This window comes from Ambystoma mexicanum, chromosome 11, assembly GCF_040938575.1.
Source record: "Ambystoma mexicanum isolate Mex_15411 chromosome 11, UKY_AmexF1_1, whole genome shotgun sequence".
NCBI lineage: Eukaryota > Metazoa > Chordata > Amphibia > Caudata > Ambystomatidae > Ambystoma > Ambystoma mexicanum.
The window spans coordinates 235,990,666-236,016,383 of record NC_090934.1 but is presented as its reverse complement, the minus strand read 5'-3'; the positions used below and the strand labels follow the sequence as shown (position 1 = coordinate 236,016,383).

General features: G+C 51.2%; 1 protein-coding gene across 6 annotated transcripts in view; it reads right to left on the bottom strand.

Moving 5' to 3' along the window:
• Positions 1-25,718, bottom strand: part of RCC1 (regulator of chromosome condensation 1) — a 589,822-nt gene that overhangs the window by 68,770 nt on the left and 495,334 nt on the right. The window lies entirely within an intron of this gene.

Below are 25,718 nucleotides of genomic sequence, written 5' to 3'. Positions count from 1 at the left end.
GTCTGAAGTGGTATCCGAGATCCGCGGTGTTGCCATTTGCTATCAGACACAAGGAGCTGAAACACTGAAGGACCGCTGAAGTGAAGTTTGCCCATTGCTGCCGCCGACTGTCCCATTGCAGAGCCAGAGTCCCCAGACGTCCTACCTCTTGTCCCCACGACTGAGGCCCAGGCCAACAGGAACTGCACAGGAACAGAAGCCAGCTGGAACCATTTCTTCTAACCAGAAGTACTGTACAGTCTAAGAGAACCTACCTCTTGTGTGGCCATACTTGCTCTCAGTTGAGAACGTCTTGGTTACCTTGCAGAGTTGCTAAAGCTTTGCCCTTCACAAGCCTCCCAGTTTATGGCCCTTCAATTGTTTTCTGCAAACATTTCTAAAAACATTGTGCAAGACTTTTTACCTACCTGCAAATAAGATCTCCAGCTCCCCTTAACATTGTGCAGTTACCATTGGCTGTCCAGGCTCCCCGCGAGACTCCTTCCAACCTCTGATTTTGTGCTTTGGCCTTTTCCCCAGGAAAGGGTTAATTTACTCTGCTTTGAAAGGTTCTTAAAATCACGTACCTGTTTATGAATGGTTAACCTTTGTTTTATTCCCCCATTCCATCTTTTGCACCAAACTAAGTATTGCTCTAAATGCACCAGTGATAAAACAATGTCCACAGTGTCCTAGCTATTTAAGTCACCCAACGGTGTAGTATCTGCCATCCCAATGGGTATCAACTGATTTGGAGAAACTAAGTGTGCTTTGAAGTGTATTTTACTTGTTACATATACATTGCAGCTTTGGTAACCGACTTAAGGTTACTTGATTAAACAATTTTTTGAGTGCAAGTGTTTATTTGAAAAACTGTCTTGTAAACTAACATTACTGCTCAGATTGACCCCTCGACATATGCCTGGCTGTTCGACCACACTACCCACCTGTGTAGTTCAGACTTCGGTTGGGTCCCTATTGCCAGGACGTCAAGGTTATTGTAGTGCACCCAGAGGGTACTGCATACAATCTTGCCCAACAGCTCCCCACACAGTGAGTGATGCGTCTGCTGTGACAACTGCTTGCACTGTAGGGTTGTGAAAAGGTTTTGCCTTTAATAGGTTTTCCTTTGTCCACCAGTGTAGTGCTTGAACTAGGGTTGGCGAAACAACCACTAGATCGTCCCACTGAACGCTTGCCCTAGACCACTTCGCTAACCACACTGCATTGGACACATGCGTGTGAACCAGGTAAATGAATTATGCCATCATCCAGAACAATTGCATTGCGTACGGTTATTTGGCAACCGGCTAGATACTGAGGTATTTGCACTCTTGTTTGAAAGGCTAGACCCTCTTCCGTCTTTATGACAGCTCCTAAGAACGGCTTGGACTTGCTTTTAACGAGAGTGGATTTCTTCTAGTCGATTGAGAATCCCAATTGGAACAGGAGAGGATTGTTCTTTGGGTGTTTCGCTTGCAGATGTGAGTTGAACCCCCCCCCCCCTCTTCATGAGGAGGGATCTGCCCCTACTTCTAAACCTTCTTTGGCCCCTTTGAAAACCCTTATGTGAGAGCTTCCCTTGTGACAAACCCCAGGACAAACCTTGGCCACCTGGATTGTAATGCGCGGCCCATTGGGAGTTTTGTCCTCTAAAACTCCCAGAGTTAGAGCCCTCTCTTTGCCCAAAGGGTTTGTTGGGGAGCTGCCTAGGGATTTGAGGGGGTCATTCCTCTTTTGGGCTAGAGGGCACTCTCCACTGCTTTGCCAAACAAAGCATTGGGTTCAATGGGCATATTTAGGAGGATTGCCTGGGTTTCTAGTTTGAAGCTGTATTGCCGTAGCCATGCGTGGCATTTAATTAGTGTGCCTTCTGCCACGATTCTTCCTGCATGGTCAGCTGCATCCAAGTTGTTTGAGGATGCAGTTGGCTACTTGTTTTCCCTCTGCAATGGTGAGTGAGAACTGTCTGTCCCAGAGCCTCTCAAAATACAGCTGAGTGACTTCATCCCACTTGTGAAAATTCTTTACTGGCTAATAGCGTCGTGTTATTAGCTATCCTGGTCTGGTAGGCTGGTGAGGAAGCTACCTTCCTGGCCAGGGTGTAGATTTTGTTACTCTACTTGTCAGGAAGGGCTTTGGCAGAGGAGAGTGGGGTTTCTGCCCTCTTTCTTGTAGTAGAAACTACAAAGGAGTCAGGTTTTAACTGCCCCCTAATGTATAAGGGGTTTGAGGGGGCAGGTCTGAACATCCTCGATGCACCGTTTGACCGCCAGTGTTAGACTGGGTGTAAGCAAAGAGGGTTGATAGTCTCTGTACCGATTGTAACATGGGGATGAATTGAGTTGCTGATTATTTATCCCCAAAATGTCTGCAAAGTCCTTGTCTACTTGGACTTGTGTGTCTATTTTGAAGTGCTCTCCAACCTTTAGGAGCGGGTCGTTACATTGCAATTGGTTGTCTTCTGGAGAGTCATCCACCAGTCGGTTGGTGTGATCCGAGGACTGGATGACTTGTATGTCCTCATAATACTGATCCAGGTCGACCATGTCCCCTTTGTCCTCGTGGGTCTGTATGTGCCAGGATCTTCGGGGCCTTGCATGGCAAGGTAATAGGTGTCTTGCCCTAGGTCCTGATGAGGCATGGTGGTAGCGTGTGTAGTGTCCTTTTGGGCTTTTTTGGCAGCGGGTTGAGGCTGCTACCCTGCTGGGGTGGTCGTCAAAATAGGACATTCTTTTAATCACTTCATTTAATTGTTCAGTGGGCCACTGTGAGGAGCTTGGTACTAGAGGGAGCAGGTGTAGATTGGGGCTCTGGGACAGTGGTCTTGTGGTGCATATCACCTGAAAGGGTGCCCTCTGGGGTAGTGCAATCCCTGCTGCTTTTAGTAGCTTGAACTTTTTCCACCTGGGGCCAAGACTGTATTTCAACGTTCTGGTCAGACGATCGGTCATCTGAGGACTTTGTTGAGGACTTTGTTTCGAACCGGTGTTGGAAACTGACTTTACCATCTGTTTCAGGGGGCCAGTCGTGGGGTCATCCTGACTGCGATGGCCCAGAGGACAACGAAAGTTCGGCCCTCCCCCTCGACACTGCATGTGGCCCATCGGTCAGCAGCGTGGTCAACTTTCGGCCGAGGAGGGGTGGTTGGGTGGTGCTTGGTGTGATGCAACTTTGTAGTGCTAGAGGTGCCGGATGTCCTCCCCATAGCAGAACAGTCAGCCTGCCTGTTGGGGTCGAGGCTAGCAGCCAGGAATCCGATGAAACCTGACATTTTAAAGGGGCGTTTTCCATGATATATGGGGATGGCAGCCTGGCTAAATAGAGTAAAGGAGAATATACATTCTCTTAACTAAACAAGAATGTGAACCCCCCCTACTGTGCATGGTTGAGGTCCGACGGGTCCCTGGGAGGCCGTAGACAAAGGATAGTCGAGACAGTGCTGCTGTCTTCGACGAATAAACTCGTCCTTGAAGCAGTTGCCGAAGATCCTGCGGTAGACTGATATCGAAAGGACAAAGAAATACTAGTATTAAACTTGTCTAAATAATGGCGTCAGCCAAGGAGGAACCGACCGCAGAAAAAAAATCTGTGGGACCTTGATGCATGAAGGACCATGGGTACAGTAGACGTCACACTATGGATAGTATTACTGGCACGCCCCGTTCACATCCCCAAAATGTGATACTCTGCAGCTACCACTAGATGTCGGCCTATGCATAGCATGTGATCTAAGCAAATTCCACAAACTTCAGAAGGAAGCTTGGATACTACAGTGGCGATTCGCCTCCGCCAGTCCTGTCAGTTTTAAAGGGTCATGCATGCCAGAAAGGACACGTAACAATATTGTGCGATATCCTTTTTCCAGATTGCATGGCATGCATCACCCAAGATGGCTACAACTCACCACTGCTTGCTAACATTTTAAACGAGTATTCTACTGTGCCCAACGTTGCAGCATGCAGTGCTGAATCCACCAACTTGAAACTCAGTACAAAGCAGATCACAGCACAAGAGTTAGGGTTTGCAGCCTAGATGAAGCATGGAGCCAATCCATATTCACGCATTCTAACATGCCAGAGACCTGGTCACGGTTTAAGAGATTGGTTTTCGTGAGAAAACTGAATTAAAAATATATGGCAAAATGCATGAATTTTTTTAAGCCTTGTACACTAATGTAACTGCTTAGCACTCAATTTCCACCATTAACGATACTCCATTCGAGAGTTTAGAGAAGTAAACTATTTTATGGCTTAGCGCAAAGTGCTAAAAGTATCAGTATACTCTGTTTTGCTTTGTGGTTTGGGGAACGCCTTCGACTATTAGCCACACAGCTGGCCACATTTCTAATTTTGTGCATCAGAGTAACTAGTCAGCCCACTCCGGTTTACTAATTGATGCTATATACAAACCAGTCCAGTGCTCGCTTACGAGACATCTTACGCCATGGCAGATTACCTGCTCAGAGCTGCCCTTTTTGTACCCAGGGGTAATATGAGCGGCAACTATGGTACAACTGAAACCCTGCAATAAAAAAACTAGAAAGACTGTCCAAGAAAGAACTATTGGGAGCAGGCCTCAGTAACTTACTACTTAGAAAATGAGAAGACTGGAAGGGGCCTGAGGATTCTCATAGTGGCACATTGTGAAAACTGGGGGGGGGGGGGGGGGGCCCGGACCAAGAGCTAGTTGACTAACAGGAAGGGAAGCTAATCTTAAAGTTCTATAGTAATGATACAACTTTGATATGCCAATAGAGAACATGCGAGAATACAGGATCCAATTGAGACCGTTAAAAAAAAAAAAATTGAAGAAATTAGTAATGCAGAGCGCACTAAACAAAAATATATGAAATGTACACCAGTCTTAAAGCCCATCAAGTCGAAATGAAGATCCAGGAATTTAGAAAATGTTATGCCGATGATCATAATCGGGAGGATAGAGTATACTTTTCATTCTAAATTTGATGGCACCCAGCGAACCAAGTCCAGTGAGAGTACCCCAAATACCACTACAGGCAGCTCGGATGTAGAATCGGAAGAGGACATTAACCAAGATAAAAAGGTCCCAACACTACCACCAACGACATCTGAACAGAGCACAACCAAGGTTTTTTTTATTATTTTTTTTTTTTTTTTTACACCAAATAGGAAGCTAAAGGAAGGGTACACAAAGGAATATTACAAAAGTCGGATTACAAGACCCTATAGTACAAAACACTTACTCAGAACACACCACAAGGAGGGGGAGGCAGAAGGAAGCTCAGCCGAGGATCAAGGGCCAGCAGGAAGGCTAACAAGGTCAGGCACCAAGAAACGAGTGGGGAAACGCCTAGACAATCTGGTTACCAACCTTTCAGACCGAATTGTTACATAGATGGAGAAATCAGTATTCAATAGAGGCTTATCCTTTTCACCGACCACAGCTACTGACTTCATCAAATTTCAGATTGAGGTCTTCAAAGTCGTGAGAAAATTGAGAATATATGGAAAACTTCGTGAAATTTCTTGAGACTTGTACACCAATGTAACTGTGCTTAGAACTCAATTTCCACTATTTTCTATTGAAGACTTTACAGAAGTAGACTACTATTTTGTGGCCAAGCGCGAAGTGCTAAAAGTATCTGTATACACTTGGTTTTAAACCAGGCTGAAGTTGAACGTTAGAAATACCATTATGCGGCGTGTGGCTAGGCACGCCATCGAGAAGATGGCCGCCTGTGTGCCTCTGGTGTCCAGAGGGCGGAGAAGGTGAAAAACCGTCCACTTCTGGCATCCAGTTCTTAACACAAAAGGCAGAATGAGGTTTGCAGTTCTGGGGGCTGCCGGCATCTAGCACTAACCCGCTTGCGGAAGCGGTGGGTCCCACAGAAAGTTTGTGGTCCCACACTGGTCAGGGCCAGGAGGGGGACAGCTATGCCTGCCTTGCGACTCCAGCTGGTGATCCCCGTCAAGAGTCCCCTCTAGCGCAGCCCATGAGGGATGGTGGGCTGCCGGAACATAGCAGCAGCATCCTAGTGTAACCCGTCTGGGCAGAGTAGGATCATTGCACCCCGCGCTGAAGAGAACTGGGGAGTGAGGGGACAGCAGAGAGAAGGCCCTGCAGAGGTGGTGAGCCAGGGCTGGAGAACAGTTATAGGTAAGTAACTTGTTCCTTTTCCAGCATGGGGTCTGGCATGGATTCACATGCACATGAATAAAGAATACATAGCAGTACACATGCACAACCACAGGAGGTGGCAAGGCTCAACATTAAGCATCTCTTACCTCCTCACCAGGCTCACCTTCAATCGAACAGGTTGCGCAGTACTGCTTGGCCGACTCAGAACTCCTCTGGAATCCCGGTCGATGCAGTAGAATCTCGTGAACGTCGACCTCAGTGTAGCAGCCCTGCAGATGTCCAGCAGGGGCACACCAGACAGGAACACCGTAGTTGCAGCGATCGTTATGGTCGAATGTGCTTACTGCCAGGCAATGGTCGGTTTGCCAATGGGTGATTCAGCTGGAGGGCCACCAGGAAATGGAAGCCTTAGAGGAGGGCCTTCCCTTGGTTCACAGGGCCAAAGTTCATAAACAACTGACGTCTTCTAAAAACACTGTTCCACGCAGAACTTCAGCATTCTACCCACATCCAGCGAGTGCAAAGTCCTCTCAGCCGGCGATGAAGGCAACGGGAAGAAAACAGGTAACACCAAGGGTTCGTTGAGATGGAAGTCCGACAGTACCTTGGGCATGGAGGGGTGTGTCCACAGCACCACCCTCGTCTCGTGGAATGTCAAGTAAGGTTGTTTACAATAGAGGGCCTGGATCTCTCCCACTCGTCGTGCAGAGGTGATGGCCACAAGAAACGCTGTCTTCCACGATAAGAACTTCTGTGCCAAATGCATAGGCTCGAACGGAGGTCCCATGAGCCTAGTCAGCACCAAGTTGAGCTCACACACCAGGGAAGGAGCCTTCACCGGCAGGAATGCATGGAAAAGTCCCTTTATGAACTCCTTGACCAGAACGACGACCACCCCGGAAACCTGGTGTAGCAGGAGATGGCCGCCAGATGAATCTTGGAGGCATGAGCCAATCCTGCCTTGGCCAGCAATAGCAAGTACAGCAGCACCTGGGGAGCCGTAATCCGCAGAGGGTCTAGTTTCTGTGCACAGCACCAGACTGCGAACCTCTTCCATTCATGCCTGTAGTATTTTTGGGTAGACGAAGCCCTGCCTTGGCGAGCACTTCCTTGCAGTCGCTGGGATATCGTATCCTCCAAACTCTAGCACTGCAGGAGCCAGGCCTGCAGGTTCAGAGCCCCTGGGTCGTGGTACAGAAGCGCATCCCCTTCTCTGGCGAGAAGATACTGAGTCTGCCGGAAGCTTGACTGGAGGGGACGTTGACATGTCAAGAAGGTCCGGGTACCATATCTGCCTCGGCCATGCTGGTGCGACAAGGATCATCCTGCACCCGGACCGTCCGAGTCGATTGATGAGTCGCAGTAGCAATGGGAACGCATAGAGGAACAGGCCGTCCCAGGGGAAGGAGAATGCATCCCCTATGCTTCCCAGCTGGGGAAACCTGCTGGCGACCCTCCCGACACTTGGCGTTCGTCGCAAATACGTCAATGTGGGCATTGCCCCATCGTTGAAACAGGTCCACCTGATCCTGCCGAAGCTCCCACTCGTGGCAAAAACACAGCTCCCTGCTGAGTAAGTCTGCGACAGTGTTCTTCACTCCTGCCAGATGAAAGGGTACGAGTAACATCCTCTGGGCGACGGCCCAGTGCCATAGGTCCTGCGCTTCCTTGGAGGGCCGGGGATCTGGTGCCCCCCTGCTTCCGGATGTAGAAAATCGTGGTGGTGTCTGTGAAGACCCGCACCACCTGCCCTTGAGGGACGGTAGGAATGACTTGAGGGCCCAAAACACTGCCGAGGTTCCAGGACGTTGGTGTGGAAAGACTTTTCCTCCGGTAGCCAAAGGCCTCTTGCGTGCCCCATCCCTCCAGGGAGACGTCAGTCGTCGCCGTCTCCTGATGTGCCTGGAAGTCTGTGCCCGCCGCTAGATGCGGACGCCCCACCACCGAATCTCACAATGAAATGCCTCGCGATCTTGTCCTCGAAGCTTCCAGATATTTGGATCCAAAGGGCGTCAAACTCTTGCAGCGGCCGCATCCGTAATCTGCACAGACGAACGAGGTAGATGAATGACATGCCGAGCATGGACTTGATGGACTTCACCCTGGTAATTTCCATGGTCAACAGCCATTGTACCTTGCCCAGGATGGAGTTTATCCTGTCCTCCGACGGTGAAGCCAGGAACACCGGTTTGAGCCTGGACCCCAGAAAACGAGCGTCCTGTGATGGCACCCAGCAGGACTTAGTTTATCGAGAACCCCAGTTCCGTGAGGAGGCGGACGGTCTTCACGGTGTGCTCAGCGCAATTTCCCTTGACTTCGCTCAGATGAGCCAATCGTCCAGGTAGGGGTAGACGTGGACCCCCTGCTGGTGCAGCAGCGCTGCAACCGGCGCTAGACACTTGGTGAAGACCCTTGGCTCCGACTTCAAACCGAAGTGAAGGGCCTTGAATTGAAAGTGCTGCCCCTGGACCACGAAGCGTAGAAACTTGCGATGCCCCTTGTTGATGTGAAAATAAGTATCCTCGAGGTCCAGCGACGATAGGCAATTCCCTTCCTCTAGCTGTCCCAGCACGTGCTGAAGGGGGACCAGCCGAAACTTCTGGGAATTGATGTATTTTGTGAGGCGGCGGAGATCCAGGATGGGCCGCCAACCGCTGGTCTTCCTGCCGAGGAAGGAACAAGTTACTTACCTGTAACTGTTGTTCTCCAGCATGGGTCTGACATGGATTCACATGCTCATGAACATTCCCCGTCGTCAGGCTGGGAATCCTCAGTAAAGAAAAAAACAGTATCAGTTTCGTTTCTGATCTGTCTTTCGTAGTAATAACCAATCACTGGTCTCTGCGTCATACTGACCACAGCCAATGACTGCCCTCTACCTAAGCACCGCCTCTGGCAGCCATCTTCAGATTTGGAAGCACGTGAAGTGGCAGTATGACCAAGTGAAGAGCCGCAGAGGGGTAGGCGGGAGGGTTCGCATGTGAATCCATGCCAGACCCATGCTGGAGAACAACAGTTACAGGTAAGTAACTTGTTCCTTCTCCAGCATGGGGTCTGGCATGGATTCACATGCTCATGAATAAAGAATACATAGCAGTACACACATGCACAACCACGGGAGGTGGCAAAGGCTCAACATTAAGCAGTACATCAAACTCAACATTAAGCATCTTACCTCCTCACCAGGCTCACCTCAGGCGAACAGGTTGCGCAGCACTGCTTGGCCGACCCTGGAATCCCATCGACGCAGTAGAATTTCGTGAAGGTGTGCGTCTACCTCCACGTAGCAGCCCTGCATATGTCCAGCAGGGGCACACCAGAAAGGAACGCCGTGGTAGCTGCGATCGCTCTGGTGGAATGGGCTCTCGGACGGCCAGGCAGCGGTCGGTTTGCCAACCGATGACAGTACATGATACAGCCGGAGAGCCATCTGGAAATGGGAGCCTTCCCCTGATTGACAGGTCCAAAGTTCACAAAGAGTTGTGACGTCTTCCGAAAACACTTTGTGCGGTCCACGTAGAACTTCAGCGCTCTAGCCACATCCAGCGAGTGCAAAGTCCTCTCAGCCGGCGACGAAGGCGACGGGAAGAACACAGGCAACACCAAGGGTTCGTTGAGATGGAAGTCTGACGGTACCTTGGGCATGAAGGAGGGGTGCGTCCTGAGCACTACCCTCGTGTCGTGAAAAGTCAAGTACGGGGCCTTGAATGAAAGGGCCTGGATCTCTCCCACCCGTCGTGAGGAGGTGATGGCCACAAGAAACGCCGTTTTCCACAACAGAAACTTCAACGGGGCCGAGTGCAGAGGCTCGAACGGAGGTCCCATGAGCTTGGTCAGCACCACGTTGAGCTCCCACGCCGGGGCCGGAGCCTTCACCGGCGGGAACGATCTGAACAGTCCCTTCATGAACTCTTTCACCAGATGAGACCACAAGGACGTCCGGCCCGTGGTTCTGGTGTATCGGGAGATCGCAGCAAGATGAATCTTGATGGACGCGTGTGCCAGTCCAGCTTTGGCCAGCGTCAGCAGGTACGGCAGTTCGTCGCCGTCGCGAACAGGTCGATCTGGGGTGTGCCCCACCGTCGGAAGAGGCGATCCACTAGATCCTGCCGTAGTTCCCACTCGTGGCATGAGCGCAGCTCCCTGCTGAGTGAGTCGGCGATGGTGTTTTTTATCCCTGCCAGATGAAACGGCACCAGAAACATCCTTTGGGCGACGGCCCAATGCCACAGGTCCTGCGCCTCCTTGGACAGCGCTGGGGACCTGGTTCCGCCCTGTTTCCTGATGTAAAACATGGTGGTGGTGTTGTCGGTGAAGATCCTCACCACCTTGCCCTTGAGGGACGGAAGGGAGGACCTGAGGGCCCAGAACACTGCACGGAGCTCCAGGACGTTGATATGGAGGGACTTCTCCGTCGGGAGCCAAAGGCCTCTCGCGTGCAGATTTTCGGTGTGCGCTCCCCACCCTTCCAGGGAGGCATCCGTGGTCACCGTCTCCTGGTGGTCTGGGGTCTGGAAGTCCATGCCCGCCGTCAGATGCGCGCGGTTGCCCCACCACAGGACCGCTCGGCGGAAACTCTCGTCGAGTGTGATCCTCTCCTCGAAGCTGCCCGTCGTTTGGATCCAGCGCGCGTCCAGGAACTCCTGCAACGGGCGCATCCGGAGCCTGCACATGGGAATGAGATAGATGCAGGAAGACATCATTCCGAGGAGGGACTTGATGGACCTCACCTTGGCCGCGTCGGAAACCAACATCCGCTGTACCTTGCCCAGGATGGACCTGGTCCTTTCCTCCGACGGGGAGGCCAGAAGGGACACTGTCGAGCTTCGCTCCCAGAAACAGTGCGTTTTGCGCGGGTAACAGGTGGGACTTGGCGTAGTTCACGGAGAATCCCAGGTCCGTGAGAAGTTGGACGGTCCTTGCCGTGTGCTCCACGGCGAGCTCCTTCGTCTTGGCTCGGATGAGCCAGTCGTCCAGGTAGGGGTAGACATGGATCCCCTCGCGGCGCAGCTGCGCCGCCACCGGTGCAAGGCACTTGGTGAATACCCTGGGTGCAGACCGTAGTCCGAAGGGGAGGGCTTTGAACTGGTAGTGACGCCCTTGGACCACAAACCTGAGGAATTTTCGGTGCCCCTTTAGGATGGGAATATGGAAGTAGGCATCCTCCAAATCCAACGACGACAGGAAGTCTCCTTCCTCCAGCTGACCCAGGACGTGCTGGAGTGTGACCATCCGGAACTTCTGCGCCTTGATGAACTTGTTCATATGTCGCAGGTCTAGGATGGGGCGCCATCCTCCCGTCTTCTTCTTCACGAGGAAGTATCTCGAGTAAACTCCAGAGCCCCGAAGCCTCTTTGGGACGAGTTCGATGGCACCCTTCCTGAGCATCGCCTTTACCTCCAGGAGAAGCTGAGGGACGTGAAGCTCTTTCCTGGCCACGGGGGGGACACGCGGGCACCTTCTTTGAAACTCGAGCGCGTGGCCCCGGGCTAGGGCGTCCAGCACCCAACGGTCGGTGGAGATGGACTCCCACACGCTGACGAAGCTCGCCAGCCGGCCTCCCACCGGGGTGCTTCGGTGGGGGCCCGACCCCACGGCTGGTTCAATCCTGTTTCGACGAGGCTTTGCCGCCTTGACCTCCTTGGCGACGACGGCGGGGTCCGCCAGACTTGCCTCGTCCTCTGTAGGCCTCCTGAGACGAGCGGGCCGCTTGACGGTAGGTGGAGAAACCGCCGCCGGAACCTTTGGAGGCGCCCTTGCCTCCGCTGCTCCGAAAGGGCGTCCATTGTTGCTGCAGAACCCCAAGGGCCCGGGCCGTCTCAGTGTCCGCTTTAATGGCCTGAAGGGAATCGTCCACTGTTTTCCCAAACAGGTTGTTCCCATCGAACGGCATGTCCAGGACTCTGGTCTGTACGTCTTGACGGAAGTCCGTAGCCTTGAGCCATCCACGCCGCCTAAGGCACACGCCGTTGCCCAACTGGCGAAACCCAGTGTCGGCGATGTCCGTCGCAATAGGGATGGCGTGGTCCGACGCCACCTCACCTTCCTGTAGGATCTCCAGGGCATCCGCCCTCTTGTCGTCCGGTAGGAAGTCCAGCAGGGGAGCCAGTTTGTACCATAGCTCCCTGTCGTAGCGGGCCACGATAGCCAAGGCGTTGGCCGCTTTAATCGTCGTCGCTGCAGACGAGATGACCCTGCGTCCCATAGCGTCCAATTTCTTTCCCTCGCCGTCCGGTGGGGAAGTCGATGTGGAGGCCGCACCCCCCCCCCCGCTTTCTTCCTGGCCGCCACGGAGACGACCGAGTCCGGGGTAGGCTGCGCCCGGAGGCACAGGGGGGCCGCGTCCGGGACCCGGTACTTCTTCTCGTACCGGTCTCTTCTAGCTGGCGTCGTGGAAGGGTTCTTGAGGAGGGCGAGGCCCTCATCCCAAATGTCGTCCAGTAGAGGCACCGCGAGGACAGTCTTCCTCTTGGCCTCGCGCCGTTGATAAAGGAATCCTTCCTTTTTCTTCTCCTCAGGGCAGAGTTGGAAAAGCTCGGATGCCCTGGCGATCATGGAGTGGAACGATCCAATCTCGTCGGGCGGAGAAGCCCTGGTGGGAGGTGACGACGGTAGATCCTCGTCGTATACCTCGTCGTCCGTACCCGTCGCTGCCGTGTCAGTCCCCGTATCATCCCCTCGGGTGGACGGGGAGGAGGGCTGGACGGGGCGCGACGGCTGAAATGGAGGTGGAGGGTGAATCCTTTTCTTGGGCGGGGGAACACCAGAAGGTCCCGGATCCCCCGACGGGAGAGGTTCCTCCGTCGGCAACGGTAGTCTCGTCCTTATCTCTGAGCATAAGGACTGTATAGCCAACAAAATGGCCGCCGAGTTGTCTTGCGGCGCTGGCAGAGGGGAATCAGACGGGCGATCAGGGGCCCCGTCGGCACCCTCGACGATGTCGTCGCCTGCGTCGGGATCCATCCCGACGGGCCGGTCTTCTTCCACGCCAAGGCCGTGGCTTAAGACCTCAATTAGCTCCTCCTCCGAGGTTGAGGCCGAATCTACGACGACGCCCTGCCCCCCCTTTTTCTTGCCCGCCGGGGATTTCACGGGGGTCCTATCGATGGGCACAAAAGAGGACTCCCTCCGAGGTGGCAGGGAGACTGAGCCCTGAGGTCGCCACCACTGGTGTAGCCTCCACAGGCTGAGCCAGGGCCGCCGCGACAGTATCGATAGAGGGCTTGGCCGGATGGATTAAGGCCTTCACCACCTTAGGTGCGCTCACCGCCTTATCCTTGAGGGGGGGGGGGGAACACTGCCTCGCTCCCCCTCCGATGGGGCCTTCGAGCTCGACCGGGGCCTCTCCAGGAGCTTTGCCGGGTGCTCGCCCTTCCTCTTACCCGACCCAGAGCGTTGGCTCGTGGCTGAAGGTGCCGGGGAGGGTGCGCCCTGCCTGGCGCCCGTAGAGCCCGACCGTTCAGCGCTCCCGGTGCCAGCGGACTCGCGGTGCTTGGCCTTGTGTTGGACCCCCGTCGCCGGGGCGTCCTCAAAGGTCTTAGAAGACCGCTCGGATTTCTTCCTCTTCTTCTCGCCTGACGGGCTCTTCCCTTCCAGCCAGTTGGAGACGTTGATGGCGGTCCTTCATGGTCCGCTCCGACATGTTGCCGCAAAACGCACAGTCCTTCTCCACGTGCGTCTTGTCCTCATGTAAGCAGTAGAGACAAAAGGAGTGTTCGTCCTCCTTAAAGACGTTCTGCAGCTGGCATCCAGGGCAGATCCTGAACAGCTTTCCGGGCGTCGAGCTTCCCTTCTCCTGGGCCATGTCCGGGCCTGAGAAACTTCTGGAGTCCTCCAAAAGCGTAGCTCGACGAAATCTTCACCCTTGAGGGGCGCAGACGAATCCGACACGGGTCCCCGTTGATCGGATGGAGAGTCGGTGGAGCTTGAGGCTCTTTTGACCGAAAAAAACGAAGTTTTTGAAAAAAAACATGAAAAATAGCACTAACGCTCGAGAGCAATAGCACGAGGATCCCAACACATGAACGTGCGGTAAAAATCTGAAGATGGCTGCCAGAGGCGGTGCTTAGGTAGAGGGCAGTCATTGGCTGTGGTCAGTATGACGCAGAGACCAGTGATTGGTTATTACTACGAAAGACAGATCAGAAACGAAACTGATACTGGTTTTTTCTTTACCGAGGATTCCCAGCCTGACGGGGAATATTCATGAGCATGTGAATCCATGCCAGACCCCATGCTGGAGAAGTACGGCGAGTACACTCAGAGCCCTGGAGCCTATTTGGGGCGAGTTCTATTGCGCCCTTTTTCAGCATTGCTCGTACCTCTAGAAGTTGTGGGATGTGGTTTTCTTGCCTAACTACTGGTGGAACACGGGGACACTTCCTTTGGAATTTCAGGGTGTGTCCGTGGGACAGGGCGTCCAGCACCCAATGGTCGGTGGGGATTGACTTCCACACGCCGAAGTACGCCAGCCGGCCTACCAACGGGGAGCCAGCGTGGGGGCCCGACGTCACAGCCGGTTCAGTCCTGCTTCGCTGTGGACGTGCCACCTTGGGGGCCTTGGCGACGATTTCCTCTGGGCTTGTTGTGGCCCCTGTAGGCTTCCTGGGCCGAAGAACGGGGTGGCTGACCGCATGAAGAGAAGTTGCCTCCGGAGGTCCGAAAGGACAGACATCGCTGCTGGTGTACCCAAGGCATGAGCAGTCTCGATATCCACCTTGATGGCTTGCAGAGACTCGTCCACCGTCTTGCTGAACAAGTTGTCCCCGAAAGGCATGTCCAATACCCTAGCCTGGACGTCCTGATGGAAATTCGTGGCCTTCAACCAACCTCGCTGACGCAGCAAAACGCTGTTGCCCATCTGGTGGAAGCTAGTGTCAGCGATGTCCGTGGCCACCGTGATGGCATGGTCCAATGCCACCTCGCCTTCTTGTAGGATTTCAAGAGCCTCCGCCCTCTTGTCTGGAAGGAAATCCAGGAGAGGGGCCATCTTAAACCAAAGCTCCCTGTCGTAGCGGGCCACGATGGCGAGAGCGTTGGCCGCCTTAATGATCGTTGGCATGGCGTCCAGCTTCTTTCTCTTGTCGTCCGGTGGGGAAGTGGAAGTCAATGCCGCTGACCCTGCAGATCTCTTCCTGGCCACCGATGAGACCACTGAGTCCATGGAAGGCTGAGATCTGAGACACTTCGATGCAGAGTCTGGCACCCTGTATTTCTTCTCTTACCAGTGTCTTGCCGAGGACGGGTTCTTCAGTAGGGACAGTCCTCCGTCCCAAATGTCGCTCTTAGGAGAAGCATGCTGCCGGGGCTCACCGTCCCCCAGGGTCTTCGTCTGCAGCCACTTGGCAAGCCACTTGTGACAGTCCTTCATGGTGCGTGGCACCATGTCCTTGCAGAATGCACAGGCCTCATCCGTGTGAGTTCGGTCTGAATGTAGGCAATAAATGCACAGGGAGTGCCCATCATCCAGAAAAATGTTCTGCAGTCCACATCCTGGGCAGATCCTGAACAAGGCGTCAAGTCTCCCTAATCTTTGACCAGGTCCATGCAGTGTAGGCCTCAAGAACCTTCTGGAATCCTCAAAGAATGGACCAAAAAATATTTAAAAAAAGTTTTAAAAAAGCCCTTGAGGGGCGAAGGTTCCGAAAACTGCTCCACCCCCCCCCCCCCCCCCGCTAGTCAGATGATGAGTCAATGGAGCTTGAGGCTCTATTGACTGAGAAAAAAATAAACTCTTGAAAAAGAAAATACACAGTAAACGCTCGAGAGCTAAAGCATGAGGACTCCCACCACTCGAACGTGCAGTAAAAATCTGAAGATGGCTGGCAGAGGAGGGGCTTAGGTAGAGGGCAGTCATTGGCTGGGGGCAGTATGACCCAGAGACCGGTGATAGTAGAAAGACTGTTCAGAAGTGAAACAAACAACCAAACTGATTTTTTCCTTTACCAAGGATTCCCAGCCTGACTGGGAATACTCATGAGCATGTGAATCCATGCCAGACCCCATGCTGGAGAATTACTGACCTTCGAAGCTGATCTTTTACACTTCATCCTCTAACTGCCGATGGAACAGGACATTGAAATCGGCAGAACACATTGCACGAGAACCTAAAATCTCGAACCAGTATGGGCACACTGGTTCTGTCCAGAGTTTTTTTTTTCCAATTAAAGGAGCGCATAATGGCATGTCCACTGTCCCCTTCCACAATAGGTCTTTCCCTGTATCAAGATCTAGCAGCAACGACCCTTGAAAAACGTTAAGCACTGCGCCCACTATGACTGGCTGCGCACAAAGGCAGTGCCATACCGGTGGGACATTCCCACTGTCCTCCTTTTTACCCACCAGGGGAGACGTTGACTAGTGGGCTCCCTGTCGGAGCACCGAGTGCCTGTTGAATCCGGAGGGGCGGGCCAAGGGGAGGGAGGGCACGGCCGGAGTGCTGAGCCAACATCCTCGCAAAAATGGCGCAAGATGGGCAGACGGAGGAGACTGAAGGGTCTGGTCAGGGAGACCTGAAGGTGGGGGTGGCCCGCGTGTGGTTTGTCATGTAACCCTGAGGAATCCACGTAGGTTGGAGTTGCTGGGCGACCTGCAGAGTGCGAATTGATTCATGGCAGAAACTGATTAGGGAGCTGGGGCTTAGGGGCAGGAGAGGCTACAGTGTTTCTGAAAACAAGTGTTCTTCTCCGCCCTCCAAGTCGGACACATTTTCCAAATGTTCGGAAGATGCTCATGTCTGAGCTTGTTTGGGGGAGGGATGGAGGTGCAGGTGCGTTTCAAATTTTGGTTGCGAGTCAGACAATTACACTGGGTCATAGTTGCAGCAACAGCTCAGGAGTCAGGAAGGAGGGGTGGAAATCTAAGTCTGTAGTGCAATGCCAGCTGAGGTAGCGAACGACGGTGGCAGGAGAAACCCAGGAAGGGCACGGTGTATAACCACCAGGTGGAGGCAGGACACCAGGCTGTAAGGGGAGCCTTCTTAAGCGCAAACGCAGGCCTGCAATGCCCAGCAGAACACACAAGGTTCCCGGCTCTGACGGCACTCACCTGCCCCCCCCCCCCCCCCCCCCCCCAACGCAGGTGATACAAAAGTGCCGTTGCAACACAAAGCTCTGGTAAACTGGGTATATAATCAAAGAGGCCCACAGAGACCAAGCCTCCTCCTCTATAATCCAGACACATTGCTCCCTGTCAGGCGGAGGTGATGGGGAGATACGTTATAGCATCAAGATAAATCACACCACAATGGGCAGCTGCCACCACCCACCCACCAGAAGGGACAAAGTCCAAGTCTAGGGGTAAAGAAATGCAACCGTAAGACTTTCTAACACTCCTAACTGTGTTTGCCTATAGTTACATTACCTATATTATTTGTGGCATCCGAACTTCCTATAGGAGTTCTCCTTGCGCCCCCCCCTACAGATGCTACGTATGCCATCTCATCTCCCACCTGCCCATTTGCTGCGCACGATCACGCCCTTTTCTGCCGTGTGCACATTAAGTTCTCTGCACGACCCTGTATAACGGCCCATGACTCCATGTCACGCGTTGCGCTGCTACTGCACCGGGGGTAATACTCGCGGCCATATTACTTACTTGGCCTCATTTACTTATGATCTGCCGGCCTCCTCACTGCCGTGCGTCCGTACTCTCCTTTTTTGCTGACCCTTGCATTTATGCCCACGGATTAGCCGCTGCAGCACACGATTTTTACTGATGCATGTATGCTCTGTGATCCATGCTTTGCCCGTCACCTCCACACTATTTTTAACCGGACCAGCCTACATAATTGTCCATGTTTTGCCGACCCTATGATTATGCCTATTGTGTAGCCCTTCAAACACACTGTCATTTGCATGTATGCTTTGAGTCCGTGCCTAGCCTCTTCTTCAATTACTGCACCCAGACTGCCCTCTTGTTTTAAAAAGCATCATTGCTCACCCTAGATGCTACCCCATCCTGCGCTCTTGTGATACACCGCGACCCTGCAAGCCTCATCGACCTGCTATTATGCTCGTCCAGAGTTCCACCTTTAACTGAGAGACATAGTGCAAGTTGAAAGCAGGCAAACTATTAGCCCTGTTGGGACCACTACTACTCTGTTATAACACCCCCACCACAGCCTCGCCACTGACTTGCCCACACGTCTTCTCATCTTCCTGTGATTCACAACTTGCACCCAACATGCATCCCACCACTCGCATGCGCTACCTTAGCGACACTTCGTGTGAGGTGTTGCTGCTGTATGCTACATGGTCTACTACTGTCGACCTTCCTGCCAACCCATACCTTAACTCTCCAGCTCTTTGGCTCCAACATTTCGCCATGAAGCCCACGCCCAACCAACCCTGCACTGTACTGCACCTATGAGTAATCTTAGACTAGGATCCAGACTCCCCCCACAACTCTCACCATCCCATTAACACCAACTTGCCAGCCAAACTATCGCGCACCAAGTCTACAGCCTCTGCCCAACACCACACACCCACACCCATTTTGGACATCTCTCCTGATCTGAATACCCTACCGCTCGGCCCCATAACCGGTTTTAAGGCTGCATGGATTAACACTAGGTCACTCACAGCCCACGCACTCGACATGGCTGATCTCATCACAACTCACGACCTGGCCTTCATAGCCATTACCGAAACTTGGCTCCATGCTGCCTCAGGACCTCTTCTATCCCTAGCTATCCCTGAAGGCTACACGATTATCAGAAGTGACCGTAACACTGATCAAACTAAAGGAGGCGGCGTGGCCATTATTCATAAAACCATGCTCAACCTCCGTCTCTCCGCTCCCTGCCAAATCACTGCAGCAGAATTACTCAGTTAAGCTAGCCATCACCCCCAACCAGACTATTACACTCCACATTATATACAGACCACCTGGCCCACTACCCACGTTCGCCGAGGACCTCTCCCATGTCCTCGCTGACAACACCAAGACCAAGTCCCAAATCATTGTATTAGGTGATTTCAATCTAGGCTACCAAGACCATAATGGATGTCTCTGCACACGAAGTCAACAACCTACTATTTAACCTAGGCTTCACACAATGGGTCACTTCGCCAACTCACTCTAAGGATAGGACTCTCGATTGGATAGCTGACTTAAACTGTGACTAATGTCAATTCCAATCAACCATGTGCATGGACCGACCATCACCTAATCACCTTCAGCATCCCCACTAAAATCACCCACTATTGCACCCGCCACCCCCACAAGAAATAAGCGCACCATAACCTGCGCCAAACTACTACCACTCATCCTCCCCGCTTTCAATGATCTCTCTTCCTCATGCTCTGATCCCACAGTCTTGGTAGACACTTACAGACCATGCTAAAAGCGCTTCATCTCATCACGCCCTCCAAATTACGAAAACCTAAACCTCGGGCCCACCTCAACTTTTGGTTCACGCCTCAGTTGAGAACCCGACGCAAGGAAAAAAGGGTTCTTGAAGCACGCTGGAAGAGCTACCCAACGGAAGCCAATAAAGCAAGTTTTGCATTAGCTACCTTAAATTACAAAGAAGCCATACTTTCTGCTAAAAAAGAGAAACGCATTGAACTAGCCCAATCTAACACCAAGGAGTTATTTAAAATCTTAAAGGAAATGGAATCCCCCGCCACTTCTCCAGACACCTGCTCCAAAGACAGCATGTGTGTGCCAACATTCAAAAGGCCCTCTTGGGTAAGATCGCCATCCTCCAAACCAAAATTAATGAGAAAAAAAAACTGTTTGCAGTCCAGTCTGTCACATAATACCCTCCAGTCGAATATTTAAAATCCAACTTTGAATCTCTGAGGCCATTTAGCTTCTCACCTCTCCCCATCACTGAAGTTGAACACATTATCAACTGTGGGATGTATCAACCCACTCATCCAAGCCCTGCAACATCACTGTGCATTGCTGGCAGCAGAAATATAATGGCCGCCGGAAAGCATGCTGCTCGCCAGAAATCACCAGAAAGTGCGCAGTGAAAACCTGAAAAATAGGCCACCATCTACTTTGTGCCTATGTCAGTAGTGAGCACAGGAGATCACTGGCCAAAACCCACCATTGGGCTACCCACCAAGCAGCCTGAAACCACTTGGAAAAAGCAATGCTGATTGCCAAAAGAAATACAGAACTGTTTGGGAATCCGTCTTGTCAAAAATGTGCTAAAATCATGGCTCACAAAACCACCAAAAAGATCCAACCTTCTTGTTGGGTGTTCCATATTACTCTACTGCAAGAATCCACATCAATACAATATGAGCAAGAATAATGCGCTATCACAGCAAAATCCCCTTTTAAAGATACTGATGGAAAGACAGCTGTCAAAAATGGGTCCAGTAACGTTACTCGCCTCTACCAAGAAGCCGGCGTTTTAAGACCATTTGTCTAAACTTATACGTTTAACCCAAACTATGCCAAAAGAAGAGAATTGAGAATTCCATCAAAATGCCATATAGAGTGCCACATATTGATTTAATGTGGAAAAAGACTGGATTTAAAGATATGTTGCTTATTTTAAGTTTATAAATGTATTTTTTTTTTTTTTACAAGGAACTATGTTGCAATTGACCAGAAGGTAATCTGATTTAGTTAAAGCTTTCAAGAGGCTGTCTTTCCCTAAGAACCCTTCACACATTGGATCTTCCCACCAAAAGGGAGGATGTCGCATGGACATGTTAATCAGATGGGGGGAGATTCCTCTGCTGGCAGGAGAAAGACAAAGGCTTTCAACTGAATAGGAGATGCTAATTTGGGGTGTAACTGACCACAAGTGTTGGCAGGAAACAAGACATGTGACCCCGAGTCAGTCCAGCTCTAGGGGCAGACCAGACAGATGTGAATTGAAAGCAAAATGCTTATAACAAATTATACCAAGCAGACAAAAATATGAAACTTTGGGATTGTTGAAATGAAAAATTCACTCACAATTTAAGACTAAACTGAAATCTGTGCGATGTTCTAAGACTAAACCCTGGAATTTATTCATGTTATAGCTACTATATTTATGCTATGAACCAGAAAACCGAGATGTGCTCAGATGGTGTGTATGCCTGTGTAAAATTTGGTGCAGATCCAATATTGGGAAACCCACCAAAAGCGCAAATAAGTGGTCATTTCTGAACCCAAGCTCATAGGAACATGAGACTTGATCAGAGACATGCCTTAATTAATCTGTGATGTGTATATGTATTATGAACAACTTGTGTATCTGGGAAATATGTTTTTTGGGGAATAGATTTTCTTGTAAAAGCAAAGGGGAGGGATTTCAGTTAAGCCATAAAACACTAAAAAATCCTTATAGGGCGACTTGGGCCATAAAACAAAAGGAATCCTATGTGTGGTACTGTAAGGTACTTGGCACATAGATAAAAAGTTACCAAGCAATGGCAACATAGTCGAAGACTAAGGGAAACAGTTTCCCAGTACTGACAGTCTGAAGGACGTGTTGCTTTTCCCATAACAAATGAGCGAAAGCCCAGAGGAGTGCGGCTGATGGCTGTGCTACACTTGTAAAAGCCAGGTTAGGTGAGCCAAACAAAAGCATAAAGTTTGGGGGGTCCATAATTGGAGGGAAAATTACATCTAAGGGAAATCTTTCCTGACAAGGAGTGATCTTAGGGAGAGGGCAACGGGACAGGTATTTCCTTTGGGCTTGCTCCTCAGGGGAATCTGATGTGTACAGGGGTGTATAATATTCCATGAAGACCGAAATTATGTCAGGTAGAGCAGTGCTTTCTTGCCCCCGCCTCTATTTTAAGGATTGTCCTCAAAGCTTCTTTTTTCCTAATCTGCAGCTCTAGTCTGCAAAACATCTAATTGCCCCCTAATAAGCCGATATTCCCTTTTGCAGCTTACTCCCAGTGTTAATTGCCATTTGAGCCATTATTTGATAAGTTTAACTTCCAATTCCTCCTGTAAGAGACCGAGTTGTTTGTCCCACTGGGACTCCATCGCAATGAGCTTCCCCTCAATGTAGCCTTAAACGCGCCCCACACAACCTGGTCGCGTGCACCCTCTGTTATGTTAAGTACAAAGTAATCCAAGATTTTATTCTTTATGTCCTCACATAGGACTCCATCCTTAAGGATATGGCTAGGGAATTTCCACCGCCATAGGCCTGGTTCGTTCTGCCCCATATTTAAGGTAATCGTTATGGGCATATGGTCTGACAGGGCGATCCCTCCTAGCTCTATCCCTGCAACCCTACCCAATAGTGACCTCGAAATCCAGGTGTAATCTATCCTTGAGAATGATCTATGAACGTGGGAATAAAATGTGTAGCCCCCCCCCCAGCCCCTCAGTTCCCTTCAGCCATTTTCCCATCCTAGGAGCAGGTGAGTCGGTCCCCCCTTGCGCGACCCTTTCCATGCGTTTCCCCCCCACCCCCCAAAATGCCTCCAGGCCCCTGCGTGCCCCGAGCTCCCCAGCCCGCTTCCTGGTTCTTCCCCTCTCGCTCCCCCCTCCCATCCATGCGTGACCCTTTCCATGCGTCCCCCCCCAAATGCCTCCAGGCCCCTGCATGCCCCGAGCTCCCCAGCCCGCTTCCTGGTTCTTCCCCTCTCGCTCCCCCCTCCCATCCATGCGTGACCCTTTCCATGCGTTTCCCCCCCCCCCCCCCAAAATGCCTCCAGGCCCCTGCGTGCCCCGAGCTCCCCAGCCCGCTTCCTGGTTCTTCCCCTCTCGCTCCCGCCTCCCATCCCGCCCCCCGCCCCCGATTGGTTGTTTTGGCCGAGGCAGCGTCAGTGTACCGACCCGCTTCCTGCACCTGCTCCTATTTCCCATCCTAGGAGCAGGTGAGTCGGTCCCCCCTTCCCCTCCTCTAAAATCTCCTCATGGTCCCATCCCTCCCGCCCCCCCCCCTCTGATAGGCCCCTCGTCCTTTATCACTGGTCCTCCCAGGGCAGCCCTCTGCCCGGCAGCCCCCAGCGGCTAAGGGCCCCAAGGCCAAGGGCGGCTCCAACAGAGGCGGCTCCAAGATGTGTCTGCAGGTGTCCGCAGGGGACGCCAAGGAAGCCAGCAGCTAACAGACACCACCAAAACCGTGAGTGAGTGTGGGATGGGTGGGGTGTAGAGCAATCACTCCACTCCAGAAAGCCCATGCCATTCCATCTTACCCCCAAATAACATAGACTGCCATAATATTAGCATGTCCGCACCTAGATAGAAATGTGAAATATTAGCATGCCCACTCTTAGATGGAATTGTGAATGTTAGCATGTCCGCACCTAGATGGAATTGAGAAATGTTAGCATGCCCACCCTTAGATAGAAATGTGAAATATTAGCATGTCCACTCTTAAATGGAATTGTGAAAGTTAGCATGTCCGCACCTAGATGAATTGTGAATGTTAGCATGTCCGCACCTAGATGAAATTGAGAAATGTTAGCATGCCCACTCTTAGATGGAATTGTGAAAGTTAGCATGTCCGCACCTAGATGGAATTGAGAAATGTTAGCATGCCCACTCTTAGATGGAATTGTGAAAGTTAGCATGTCCGCACCTAGATGGAATTGAGAAATGTTAACATGTCCACTCTTAGATGGAATTGTGAATGTTAGCATGTCCACTCTTAGATGGAATTGAGAAAGTTAGCATGCCCACTCTTAGATGGAATTGTGAAGGTTAGCATGTCCGCACCTAGATGGAATTGAGAAATGTTAACATGTCCACTCTTAGATGGAATTGTGAATGTTAGCATGTCCACTCTTAGATGGAATTGAGAAAGTTAGCATGCCCACTCTTAGATGGAATTGTGAATGTTAGCATGTCCGCACCTAGATGGAATTGAGAAATGTTAGCATGCCCACTCTTAGATGGAATTGTTAGCATGCCCACTCTTAGATAGAAATGTGAAATATTAGCATGTCCACTCTTAAATGGAATTGTGAATGTTAGCATGTCCGCACCTAGATGGAATTGAGAAAGTTAGCATGCCCACTCTTAGATGGAATTGTTAGCATGTCCACACCTAGATAGAAATGTGAAATATTAGCATGTCCGCTCCTAGATGGACTTGTGAATATTGGCCTGCGCCTCATCTAGATGGAATTGTGAATGTTAGCATGTGAAAGTTGCATTTAGAAAATGTGCCCTATAGCCTCTCCTTGAATTTTAGAAATGTGCCCAATAGCCCCTCTGGTAAATGGAATTTAGAAGTGTGCCCAAGATCCTCTGTGAAAGTTGCATTTGAAGTATGCCCAATAAGCTCGCTGTGAATTTAGTAGTGTCCACAATAACCACTCTGTGAAAGTTGCACTTAGAAGGGCGCCCAATACCCCCTCTGTGAAATTTAGAAGTGTACCCAATTACCCAATAACCTCTGTGAGAGTTACATTTAGAAGTGTGCCCAATAGCCCCTCTGGTAAATTGAATTTAGAAATGTTCCCAATAGCCTCACTGGAAAATTGATTTTAATAGTGCGCCCAATAGCCTCTCTGTGGAAAATTGAATTTAGATATGGGCCCAATATCCTCTGTGAAAGCTGCATTTAGAAAGTATGCCCAATAGCCACGCTTTGAAAGTTGTATCTAGAAGTGCTACCAATAGCATCTGTGAAAGTTGATTATAGAAGTGTATCCAATAGACACTCTGGAAAGTTGCATTTAGAAGTTTGACCAATAGCCTCTCTGAAAACTTGAATTTAGAAGTGTGCCCAGTAGATGCTCCGTGAAAATTGCATTTAGAAATGTACCCAATAGCCTCTGTGAGAGTTACATTTAGAAGTGTACCCAATTGCCTCTGTGTGGAAAATTGTACTTAGAAGTTTCGCCCAGTAGCCTCTCTGGGAAAGTTGCATTTAGAAGTTTGCACATTGAAAAAGCATACAACCCATCATATCACACCACCACGCTTACTCTCTCCTTTACATCACCACTCAACTAGAACACAGAGATACTATGACACCATTCGGTATAACTGTTCTCATACGAACATCCGCCGCTTACTCCACATCATTCTATGTAAACACTGCTGGTCTCACACCCCCAGCCAGGCGTTTTCCTCAGGCCTAACGCAGCCACCTCCGTTCCGGATAAATCCTGCCAGAACGAACACATTCTCCTGATCTCTCAACCACCACACCTACCGATAAGAAGCAGCTATTACACAAGTACCGCACCAGCTGCACACATCCGGTGCTCACACGCACCTTTTGACTCTCCCTACTCTCTCTACTGATCCGAACTGCGGTTCCCAAGGGCGTTCAACCTACCAGCGCCTTCAGACCATACCAATGGTATATAAGGCGCTATATAAGTGCAAAATAACATAACATAACAGCATCACTCTGACACATGACACACTGCTCCTGTCTCAAATCAGGGGACAGGAAATTCTCTGACCTATCAGGATCCTTAAAGGGTTGGGCATAGAGAGTCAGCCTCCCCACCCACTTTGGAAACGCATAATAGGGACTGCTGAGACCCAGAAAGACGTTTTTCCACTCATCCGATTTCTTGGCGAAGCACAACTCCAGGACCCAAACTCCAGGACCCAAACTCCAGGACCCAAACTCCAGGACCCAAACTCCAGGACCCAAACTCCAGGACCCAAACTCCAGGACCCAAACTCCAGGACCCAAACTCCAGGACCCAAACTCCAGGACCCAAACTCCAGGACCC